At 34.6% G+C, this 13,074-nt stretch overlaps 1 protein-coding gene across 1 annotated transcript in view; it reads left to right on the forward strand.

The window, feature by feature from the left end:
• Positions 1-4,555: 4,555 nt before the first annotated feature.
• The window catches only part of LOC137577117 (AF4/FMR2 family member lilli), a 53,999-nt gene continuing 45,480 nt past the window's right edge, over positions 4,556-13,074 (forward strand). Inside the window, exon 1 of the mRNA XM_068290507.1 lies at positions 4,556-4,986. The gene's annotated coding sequence lies outside the window, so the exon portion shown is untranslated. The remainder of the gene's footprint in view (positions 4,987-13,074) is intronic.

The following is a 13,074-nucleotide window of genomic DNA, read 5'->3' on the forward strand; positions in this document are numbered from 1 at the left end:
TGCCACAACAATTTCATACACATTTATCGTAAGGAATAATATCAGCAGCAAATGTTGTAGGCATAACTAATTTGGGTGAGTTCCATAGTTTGGCTCAAGGCAAATACTATCAAAGCTGATATGACCAAAGAGATAGAATAAAATAAACTGAAACTGAGCTTGGGATTTCCCAAAGAGATTTCCTCCTTAAGGGGTTTTTAAGGCTGCTTAAAGGCGTGTCAAAGGCTTTTTGAATGTGTTCTTAAGACATTCGTTCTTCCAATATTTTTCTCTTTCATGGAAATTTATATTAAAAAAACTGCTGACATTCTAAGTTACTACATTTTTAAAACTTTTAGATATTTTCTAAGTAAGAGCTAAGCAAAAATTATGTCCTGATTTTGACATGATTATCCGATTTGCCCTTATAGAGATTGAAACTTAGATAATTCGGGAGAAAAAAGATTACGAAAATGTGAAATTAAAACCTATAAAGACAGTTTTAAGCACTCGAAAAGCAAAAGTATAAAAACTTAAAGGCATAAACCAAAACAAATTTAAGAATTTAAAATGAATTTAATGCTATTGCAGTTAAGACTAGATCTCTGATTCCTTTCGGATTTGTAAGTGTTAAGTATCTTTAATTTTCAGTAACTTTTTCGCAGGAATTGTCTTCTAAATCCCTATGCCTTTTAAACTGCCCAATACTTGCAATTTTCACAGGGTAGGTACTTTCGAATGCCGTCAGTTTCGTGTTGCTGTTGTTTTTGTAATATGCCACGCAACCTTTTAATATCGCCTGGGATGACCCATCTGTCCACTCACTTTCTAAGCATTTTATCACACTGCAACCATTAGCCATTGGTGGCGACTCAATGGACGTTGACGCGTTTCTTGCCAGAGTTGGCGTTGCATGCTAAATAAACCCCAACAGCTAACAGAAACAGAAACACCAACAACAACAACAAATTGCGTTGTAATTGTCAGTTGAATGGACATGTGAAGAGCGGTGTGTGTGTGTGTGTGTGAGCCAGAGTGTTCGTGTGAAGGTACGAGCAACTAGCCCTGGAGGAGTGTACAATTTGAGCCAGTGGCGCGTGTCGAAAAGACGCAAATAAAGTCATACGTCACAGAGACGACGTAAGGCGAAAATGGAAATAACCGAAAGCAACAGCAACATAAAAAGTGAACAGAAAAAAAAAAACGAAATGGAGGGGAAAAAAATGGCAGAATCCACTATTGAGGGCAATTTATTTAAACGTGCATGGCATCAATGGATAGAGAAAAAGGTGTGGGGACACGGGTACGAGGTCTAGGCTTGTGGGGGTTTTGTGTGGAAAGGATTCTTTTCCGAATGGTTGTAACATCACCCAAAGAGTGTGTGTGTGTGTGTGCAAAATGTATGCAAATCCAAAGAGTTGACAAATCGAAAACAGCAAAACATTTTTCGTTCTAATTGCAATGAAACAAAAACTATTACACAACGATTTTGTCATTAATTTCTAGAAACAGATATATGCAATAATTAAAAAGAAAACCCAAAAGCAATTGTACAAGATCATAGAGATAGATATAGTTAAATCCGAAGATCTTTAGATTAAATTTATACCCAATTTTCAGTAAATCGAATGCTAAGAATGTTGACTTAAGACTAAAGGCTGCAATTTAGATCAATGCAATTTCCATTAAGTGAATACTTAATCAAATTAAGCTTTTTATTCGCTTCTTTTACAACTTAGATATCTAAAAACGTATACGCCATGTTGTCCCATATGAGCAGTCGGTTATGAAATTGTAAGCTTAGTTTGTCTTTGGTGAACTATTTATAGTATCACATATATATCCAAACTAATAAGTTTCGACTCGATATTTGCAATTTTATGGCGATGCAAATCAGATCTATAGATTTTTGAATAAAAAGAATCTTGAATCTATACAAAACTCAATTTCTATTAGATAACAGCCACATATAAACCAGATTTAAGGTTAATTGCCTTCGCTTCTAAATCATCGAATTATTTGTCTTACTACTTATTAAGCTACGATTTGGTCAGCCTTTAATTAATGCCACCACAATCTGGACCATCAACATGCATTCTGTCCCAGCTCATTAATAAATTGTCACAGAGAGTAGAGCAAATCTTGAAATGAATTGATGTCGATGTAGTCACCTGGTTATGGTTGCATAAAGCGGCTTACTTTACAGGCGAGAGAGAGACAGAGACAAATGAAGCGATGTCATCAATTGCCAGGATGGCTTACCTTGGCTTCGTGTCTGCTCCATAATTAGACTTGATTTCGTCTGCCTCGTCTGCAACTTGGTCGCCCTTTACCTGTTCTGCTCTGTCTTTCAGTTTGACAATTGGTCCATGGACAATTTATGGTAACTTGCAGCCGCATTTAAAGCAGCCCTCAGCCCCCCCCCCACTTTATCTGACTCTGTTGTTACCAATCTCTTTTGGAACGAGTCAACAATGTAACAAAAAATAAATTGAGCGTTGCAATTGCGATTGCCGGCAATCGTCTTTTAAACTCTCGTTCTGGCTCACCCTCTCTCCATCTCTCTCTCCCTCTTTACCCTAACAAAATTCAATTATTTCCGTTGGCTATTACCAGCAACCGACCAAATGCTATATATACAACTAAATATATATATGTAGAAAGAATGGCAAACTGTGGGTGTTGAGGCAAGTAAGGGAATGGCCAAGGGGTTAGGGGGGAGTTTGAAATTGCATTTAGGCAGCCTGTCGCCAACTGTGCACGCATTTTATGCCATTTAGAATTGAAGATGAGGACCAGAAAGGGCCACATAGCAAGTTAAGTGAACCAAGGTGTGTCAAACTATTTTCCAACAAAATAACTCTATATATGCACCCATACAAATACACAAATATATTTGGTTGAATACTTTGAAAATGTTGAGATTGCAAGAGAATAATGGTTAAACGAATTCCAAAGAATTGGATTGCAAGAAAACTACAGCAAATCATATATGTTTTGCTTTATAGAGAAATAAACAAAAATCCCTTTTAGCTTATATTGAATGGACTTTTCTGGATAGTTTTAATATATTAGATTGGTTTCCTAACTTAAAACATCTTGCTAAGCATCTTCATGTAAAGGATTAGACTTTATAATATTCATTAGTCTACGAATTGAGCTACTATTATTATATTTAAAAATATTTTATTCATAAGCATATTAGCATGAGTCAGGGAGACTAAGCAGAAGTAGTCTTAATGAATAGTTTAGTTGTAATACTCAAATTTTTCATTATTCATTAATATAGTGCACATTCAAATACACATTGTTTATAGATATAGCTGATTAAATGGTTTATATGGTGATAAGGCTCTACTTTTCCGCTTTAAACAAATGACTTAAGTGGTAGAATAACTCTGAAGACTCTTTAAGGCATAAACTACATAGATCTTTTAATTTTTATAGCCTAATTTTCAATATAGTACCTAAAGAGACTTTACATTTTGCAAACCAGCAAAAACTTTTGCTCATTTCTACTAGCTTTCAATGGATCACTCTAACTATTTATTAAATTCGACTTCCGCAAACTGGGGTATTGATAATATTTATACTTTTTTATATGAAACTGCAAATCAATAATAATATTTTGTTGTGTTGCCTTTCAAATAGTCTACTTCTGGTAGATTGTCCTAGAGCCGGCTTAAATGCTAGGTTTGTTTAGAACTTTAATCTAATACATTTCAAACATATAAAGTTTGCTTAACTATTAAGCCAGTCTGAAGTCACTCATAGGTAATGTACTCTCAAAAAAATCAATCAGGCCTGTTATCGATTTCTATTTTCAATTCTCCACCGGTTATGAACTTGCTGTTCTCAATTACGAGTGAAATTTCAAACGTTTTCGTTTTCGATTCTAAGTTCTAAAATATTTTGTACTTACAGAGTTGACGAGTTGAGTAATTATTAAAGAATAACATTATGTTTTTGAGGCAAAGTTGATTGTCATCAGGTTTCACTTGTGATTGTGTTTTTTAACTAACTTTATTTTAGTCCTAACAAATGAATTCATTTTTAGACATTTATATTTAAACATACATTTTACAGTGCAATAATTTGTTCTTCTTTGTTTTTAAAGGAAATCATTTAGAATCAAAAATGAGAGCACGCGTGAATAATGCGTTAGAATATTAAAGAATAACAAAGTTAATTTTTGCAGTTATTGTCAAAAAGATCATTCTACGCCTAAGAGCAATGGCATAGCATAATAAACTTTTAATCTGTAATAAATTTGTTTATTTTTCCCAACACAAAGTCTTCTTTTGGTCTGTCAGAGCTGTCAAAATTGTTCGACAAGCTCAACATCAATTGGCAACAAAGTTGATTTCAATTGAACTTGATAGAATATGCAAGTATAGAATGATATTTTTGAAATACCATCCACATGGTAGGCGAAAGTTTTTGTTACCATTTTGGCCAAGCCTGCGCCTGCGCAGTTAAAAATGGCATCCACAGTCAGACTAAGGCGAGCTCCAGTGGCACTTAAGTAATGTGTTGGCTGGCGGATGACTTCAGTGCTAACATGACAGGCAAAGCAGTAACTTCTGCCGTTCATGCCTAACTTGTGTTTGAATTGAATATCACAAATAGAAATTTTGTCGACGTCGTCGTCGTTGTCGTCTTGGAACATGAAAAACGCGTGTTTTAACTGCATTTGAAGCGGACGTCAAAAAAGCGAGAAAAAAGAACTAGCAAATTGATTGCTCATACGCCGCGTTGTTGCCGACAAGTTGAAAAGAGGAAATACCAAAAATTGTTGCATGCTTTTAGGGGCAAAGCAAATTGTTAATTGATATGTATGTTTCAATGTATGTGCGTGTGTGTGTATGTGTCCGCGATTGTGAGTGTGCGATATAGTTTAAAAAAAATAAAAGAAAGGGAAAAAAAAAATTAGAAATAGAAATACTAATTGCTCAATGCCGCGTACATTGCCTTTGTGATACGCTTTTCTTTCTTTGTTTGAATCGGGTAAGTGGAAACGCCTTTCCCTCCCCAGCTCCCCTTTAGATCGCCCTACCTCTCTCTCTCTCTCTCTTGGCAAACAAAACATAATGTTTATTGTGTGTCAACATGGCTTTGGTTATTTAAGTGCCCCACATGAATCAGTTGTAGAACCTTTCTCATACAATTTTATGTTTGTTGCATTTGACTTTCATTTTAAGTGCCGTCTGCGTGGAGACACATGCTTATTGTTGTCCTTGCTTCTGGCTTAAATCACTTGGCAATTTGTTAGCCAAAAAAAAAAAAAAAAAATAAGAAAAAAAGCGTAGAGACCTTTCTCCTACTCAGACCTTTCTCACCCATTCTCGGCTCGTCTCCTATTCCTCTGTGAGCCTCTGCTGGCTGTCAGCAGTTTAATTTCACAATTCATTTCATGTCAATCGGTTTGTCAATGGCTTCTCGTTCTCTTGTTAGTCTGCCAAAATAAGAGCTGAAAGGAAAACGAAAGAAAAGATGCTTCCACATTGGAATACTTTCGCTGTCAAGACGTTTTGATGTATTAACTGTTTCTTTTGACTTTGGCTTCAGAGCCCATCGCCAATCGTCCATTGTGTGTGGCCTCCAAAACATTTTTTTTTTTTTGCGGTCTCAGATAACGTAACTCGGAATTGATTTAACTCTTTAAAAATATCGCCAAAGGTACCTTAAACTCTTAAGCACAGATTTGATATATAAGTATATAGACGATTTGCCCACCTTTTTGAGCTGCCTAAAAGATTGACTGTTATTGCAAGTTTGACCATGAGCTGATATATAGACAATGTTTGAGTATTTGAAGAGAGACAAATGATATAAAATGCCACTTAATAACATTTTATCCAATTTTTACATCTAAAAAATCAGAATAACATGTTTTTGAAACATTTCGAAGCAGAAAAATAAACAAGGTTTGTAAGAGATATGCAGCAAAACAATATTGAAGATTTTACCTTACCTTAAACATTTTCTTTAATATGCTAAAAATTTAATCTTTGGAATTTATTTACAAGAAGAAACTGTGTTGCATGTTAATTACTTGCTGGACATTCAATAACAATTTCCTCCTGGCTCATAATTCAATTCTATATTTAACTCAATGCTTGAAGCTCATAAAATGCAATCAGCTATTCATCTAACTTCAATGAGTTCTTAATGAAATTCACTTTACAAATCAGTAAATAATATTCATTTTTGGCAAAGAGGCAAATGTTTGCAGTCTGCTGAATCCAAATAGCCAACTAATAGTCCATAACACATTAATGCAGTTTATTAATAAGCTACTAATTTGACTTCACACACATACACACAGACATACTCATAACTCATTGAAGAGTCTACAATTTTGATCAATGGGGCAATAATTAATAATAATCTGAAGTAATTTGTTAGCTGTGGCCCAAACCAAATGGCATGTGTACTCGTATGCATGGCCAACTTGTCGTCAGAGTTGTATTGTCGTCTTTGGACTTAATTGTTTTTGGTTGCTCCTCTCGATTTTGGCCATAAACATATATCTAAACATAAGCCATTGTGAAATCCCGACTTCTACTTCAAACAACTTGCTTACCTAGTCAAAAAAAAACAAGAACCACCTCGAAAAAAAGGGAAAAAAATTGACTGCTGATTTTTCTCGCCTACAACCAAAAAATAAAAGGGAAGTTTCTCGCGTCTCGGCTTTGGGCCTGGGCTTTACTTTTGCTGACTGCTATTTTATGGTTGGCCATTAAAGGAAATTGAATATAATTTTGTTTGCTAAGCTCTACCATAAACTCCCAAAAGGCCGGCTGACTGCTGCTGCCGTATTTTTTTTTTGCTCTGTTCATATTTTTATTAAGTTTTAGGCGTGGAAAAGGTCGAGAGTGCATAAATATGATTGAGAAGGAAAAAGAAAGTATATAAGTGTGTGTGTGTAGATTTCTCTAGGTTTGACTCTGAATAATTCTGAATCCCTTTTTATTCACACACAGAAAACTGTGTGAGTGGGTGATGAATATCTCTAAAGGCACTCACATCTATTTAGTTACTTTTGACAGATTTTTTGTTGTTGTGCTATCACTTGACTTGAAGCATTTGCTTACCAGCAATTCATTTCTTATTTATTTAACTTGATTAGGGCTGAAACTTACATATTGCCACTTTCGGAGATGGGTCCTAGCTTAGGGCTTGGAGGGAGTTAAAGGGGAGAAGATGGAATGAATGACAACCAAATAATAAATTGTTTTTGCGGTTATTTGTTTTTGGTCTTGTGTCCATTTATTGTCTTGTTTACTTATCTGCTTTTTCTTCTCTTTTTTTTTTTTTCTTTTGGGATACCATTTTGCCTTTTGTCATTTGTTAGAGTTAACTTTGGCCTTATCTATGTATAAATATATATATATACAATTGGTTGAATATTGCCAACGAAATGGCAAAACAATGTTTTCATTTCATTTAAATTTTGATATATCGATTTCATCACTGTATCCATAGATAATGAATGAACGAATGAATGACTGAATCTAACCAAACATCTGTATTTGCATTGATGGATGATTCCATTTCATTCGTTTTTTGTGTAAATTCCATTAATATTTAAATTCAACGAAATGAACAGGGAGACAATTTCTGACATGGATTTTCGTTAGCAACAAAATGCTTAACCTAAGAGCTTAGAAAACCTTTACTGATTTTTTGTTTTTGTTTGTCATGTGTTTAGGGCAAAGAAAAACTCCATCAATCAATTTCTGGATATATGTGCGTACATCTCTATAAATGGAGTTGCCGTTTATATAAAAACTGGCACTTAATTAAGAGCAAACTCCATTGTGAGGTCAAATGTTCGACAGCTTTTACACTGAGGCTATAAAACATAAACTAAAAACCGTGGCAGACAACATTACGTATACGACATGTTGAGCTCCATATTGAGGTTATATCTAATAAACATTTCCGGTTTTATGCACGCATGAATGTTAATGTTGATTGTTGCCAAGTTTTCCCTCTGTCTGTATTTATTTTTGTTTTTTTTTTTTTTAACTCAACTTAACATTATGGCAAGGGGCGAGTAGGAGTGAGCAATGTGCCGAGTGGTTAAGAGTAATGTACTAGAAATTATGCTAAAACCCCACGACAAACTCCCCAAAGGCGATGACAAAAACATATACTCATACACACACTCGAACACACACACAAACACACACATTTTCACGCAGCATCACCAAAGCAAGGCAGACAAATCTTTGGCTTGTTGCTTGTTTATAACTAGACAATGCACTGCAAAAAATAATTTAAATGCATAAAAATTAAAATTATTATTTTTTAAATGTTAGCAAAAAGCACGAGTTTTCCCTTTTGATTGTCAAAGCCTTTAAAGTTTGAATTACGTATGAAGACTATAGTTCAACACTAAGAGTAATGACTTTTGCCAAGCAAATACTGATCAAGTTTATTAACTTAAAGTTGAAAGTATTCTTAAAATGTCTAAAAAACATTGAAATTACAAACTATAAACATAATCTAATGAATCATGACCTTATTAACGTTTTAAGGTCATGATTCCATAGATTCTGTTTATAGTTTTGTAATTTCAATGTTTTTAGACAGTTCGTTTTTTATTTAGATATCGAAAGTTGATGACAGCCAAGAAGTATGCAACGAAATTTGGGAAATTAACTTGAGGCTAAGAAAGCAATCCAACTAATATCTGAGTTAGAACTTCAGAAGTATTCATGGGCTAGCAGAAAACACAACTAAAACTTTATTAATTCAATCCGTTAACGAATTTTACATCGAAGAAAATATGTTAAGGATCATACAAGGTATACAATTTTATAAGATTAAACACATAATAAAGAACTAAATTCAACTTATTAGAGACTATTAAAAAACATAGATAAAAGAAAGTTGACTCTTTTGGTAGATACATTTCAATTTTGCCATAGCAATTACTAAGCAGACGAAATAATCATCTTAGGGCTTAAGAAAACAATTATCTACTTAATATTTTCATTGTAAATTGCAGAAGTCAGCAATAATTTTAATTCTCTCAGTGTGTCTATGTTTGTCTATGTCTATTTTGTCTGCCTGTTTGGCTTTTATAGTTCCAACCAAGTGCCAAGAACAACAATTTCCTGGGCAACTTTATGTGCATAAAGATAAATTTGATTCTCGAAACACACACACGCAGAGAGAACTTTTGTCTTGAAGCTGAAGTTTTGGCCATTTAGATTGAAAGATTTGAGTTACAAGCTAGAAATAACAAAACTTCAAAAAAGGGATCTAAGCCTTTTGGCTATTTTGTGGTAAATATGATTTGAAGGTATATCCAATTACCTAGTTACCGCATAGAAAATGGAGGGAGAGGGAGAAAAAAAAGACTCATGATAATGTTGTACACATGTTAAACAAACTTTATGAACTTCAACATCAACTTCAGTTTTCTTTGCTCTCTTTCCGGCATTTTTGTATGGCTTCGTTTTTGGCTGACAACCGGAGACATAATTTTCTTTTCACTGGGGTCTTTTTTTTCTCTCGCATTTTTCGTCATCGTCATTGTTGTTGATGTTGTTGTTGTTGTTGTTGGCATAGACATTTCACTTGTCTCCCTGCCGACGGATCAGATAGATGCCATGTCCAAGATGCGACCAGGCGGTGGCACTGTGGTTGCAAGATTATTAAATTCATTTTCTAATGAGCAAAAAATTCTCTAAAATTCCATTTCACATCCTTCTTCTCCTCCCTCTACACATACGCACACTTGTAACTTGACTTTATATATGTACATACATATCTTGAGATTTTCTTCTCTGCTCTCCTCTTCATGACGTTGCCCTAAGTTTAGTTTATTCCCAACCCACCGTGCAGCTATCAGGATGACAGTCAAGCATTGTGATGTCAGTTTTTGCAACGCTTGACTGCCCCTGTTGCCTGTTGTCCTGTCTTCTCCTCCTTCTCCTTCTTCTTCTACTTGCTGCCCACTCTTCACCTAATGCCTGTTTGGTTTCTTGGCACGACATCGTGTCCTGGTCTTGTGATGAAAAACTTATCATAAAACTTTGGCAAAACTGCAAAGTTGTCAAGGTTTTTTGTCATTTGTGCTATGTTATTTTTTTTTCTGCTCCTCTTCTGCATTTCCAGCTAGCAAAAATAATTATAAATAACTTTAAGAAAAAGGCAAAAACTACAAATCTCATGCATACATGCGATTGTTATACATATATATCTGTATATATATGTATATATGTATGTGTGTATATATGTGAATATTCTTTATTGTATCATTTTTTTTTTGCTTTAATTGGGTCCATAAACACAGCTCATAAAAGAGCGAATAGTTCCACTTTAGATGGCCAATCGATATGGCTTCAAGTGGGGGCCCACTTCAAGCGGAACAATAAAAATCGCTCGAATAGCGGCAATGATTTGTCTCTGCCATTTACAGTCTGTCATAAATATGGCAAACAACACAAGAAACATACAAACACACACACACACACATACACCAACACACATCTCAACTATCCAAAAAAATAAAAACTAACATCGAAATTCTCCTTCTTGGCAGGTAACATCGACATAACAAACTGTTCGGCTACACGAAACATTTCATTTTTCTTTCTATTTTTTTTTTTTTTTTTTGGGCTTGGGGTATCCTTTGCCTAGGCAACAACTGATGGAATGTGTCTGGGGTCTATTTGAATCCATTTGAGCGCGAAAAAATTTGAATCTACTAGTTGTCGTTTCCAATTTAATTGATTAGTCCTTAAGGAGATTAAAATTTTAGGTAAGCTTACTATTTAGTTAAAGTATTGACTATTTTTAGACAGGAACTAAACTAACAATACTTTGTAATTTTTCTTGTAAGATGCGTTAGTTAAATTTGATTAGTTTTTTGAACTAATTGAGTTGATTATCAAATTACAATTTATTAGGTACCTTGAAACAAATTAACCCAATAATTTATTAAAATGGAAAGAAAAACTAAAATTCTTTACCGTCTCTTAAAGATGAAAGTGTCTTGCGAAATCATTATCATGTTGATTATGAGGCAAATATATTTGCTTTATTGTAATTTACGTCTAGTCTCATTCCCTTATATAGATGGGCATGATTTATGGCCAAGTAATAACAAGTGAAAATCATAGCCGGCTAAGGAAATCACAACAGCGGCATGTGGCATGTGGCGAGAAGTGAGATAGGTTCAGGTTTGTCAGGGGCAACTCGGGGATGAGAGGGACAATATTTTCCTTTTGGGTAAACCAAAAGGCAAGCAATATAAATCAGTTCATGGACAAACAGCTGGGCAAGTTGAGTGAAACAGAAAATGACAGGACCAAGACCAGGACAGTAGCAGTAGCAGAAGCAGAAGCAAGAGCTGTGACATGGACAGGGTGAGATAGGTACACGACGAGCGTTTACCTTTCACGCACATTTCCCCAAAGTAATCAACGCGTGGCCAGTACAGGAGACAGGCAATGGGAAATATGGTTGGGTAGAGGGCACCGCCACTTGGCGGATGTGGGCCATTTCGGACTTTGGCCTCTACAATGGTTGCTCTTTAATGGTTGCACGGGTGTGTGTGTGTGTGTGTATGCCACTTAGGCTCTCACATTAACTTTTGGCCTTTTGTTAGACCCCGAAAAATGTTTTGTTTGAGGCGAGCCGCTCGTCGTGCTCCTCCTCTTTGCTTATCTTAGGGCTATGACTTGACTAGACGCAGCTGCCATTATATGTATCTTTTCTTCTCGTCTTTGCTTGTGTATTCTTTTCTAAATTATTTAAATAAATTAGGGCAAATTTTTGTTGTCGTTGTTGTTGGCGTTACTGCTGTTGTTGCGTTGTTTTTGTCTGTCTGAACAGATTGCCGGTGATTTAATTTGACTGCCGTTTAAGTGGATTTTCTTTTGTTTTTCTTTCTCTCTCGGAATAGCTGTCGCGGGATGCATTGCCCACAGTCAGTGGCTAAATAAATTCTCCACAAGGTGCAAAAACAAACAAAAGCACAAACAAATAACGCATTGTTGTAAAAATTTATAGACAAAGTTTATAGGCCACAAATGTTTGCGAGACTACACTTTTTGTATTTAAATGCAAATGTTACGGCCCAGTTAAAATTACCACAAAATGCCAACAAAATAAATAGGAAAATAAATACTTAAAAGGCGGCGCAGGGCATTGATAAAGTTTGTCGATTTGTTCCATTGAAATTTTGAAGAACAACTTTTAAAAACAATTCACCTGAAGGCTGAAATTTACGTGACAGACTTACCTCAAAATTAATTAAAAATTATAAAAAATGTACGAGTAATGGGTTTCCTTAAAAAAAAAAAAAAAAACTCACTTTCGTGTTATTTTTTAATGCTAATCTATGGAAACCCTCGACTAAAAAGAATGTTGCTGAAGAAAGAAAGTAATAAGTTTACAGTTTTAAGAAGCTATTATTCCGCAAGATATTATCTGATTTGGCCAGGACATAACTTCTTAGGTCCTTCCTAATCCAAAATTTAAGGTTGCATTCGATGACTGCAAAAGTTTGTCTATTGGGAAAAAAATCAACTCTCTAATTTCAAGCATTATTCTTGAGTCCTTTAATGTACCTATAAAAGATATTTGAGATTCTAAAATATTAAATATGGAAACTAAAAAAAAGAAACTGTTTTTTGTGGAAAAAAAGTAAACCGAGTTTATATACCCAAAGTCCATTTGCAGACTATATTTTGTTCAGAATAAAGTATAGATGATTCTCCATGATAAATCACGATAATGACTATTGATCTGCATTCAAACAGAAACTTAGTTTTCACTTTAGATTATCATACCAATCTATATAATAATTAAAAACTAATTAATTTCCAAATATATTTCGAAAACTCTATGACTACATTGATATAGAATGCATGGGAAATAACTTAAATAATATTTAATTATCGACAATTTCCATACACACATTTTGCGACATTTAATTGAATTTTAATGCCAATTATGGTCAAAGGGTGATCGACAAGGCCCATGACGAGGCCGTGGACTATACCAATTTTAAATGCGTTTTGTATATGCATGCAAATATTGTGTATATTTTAATTAAGCATACGCACCGTT

Source organism: Drosophila tropicalis, unplaced genomic scaffold (genome assembly GCF_018151085.1).
Source record: "Drosophila tropicalis isolate 14030-0801.00 unplaced genomic scaffold, ASM1815108v1 contig_593, whole genome shotgun sequence".
In the NCBI taxonomy this organism is placed as follows: Eukaryota; Metazoa; Arthropoda; class Insecta; order Diptera; family Drosophilidae; genus Drosophila; species Drosophila tropicalis.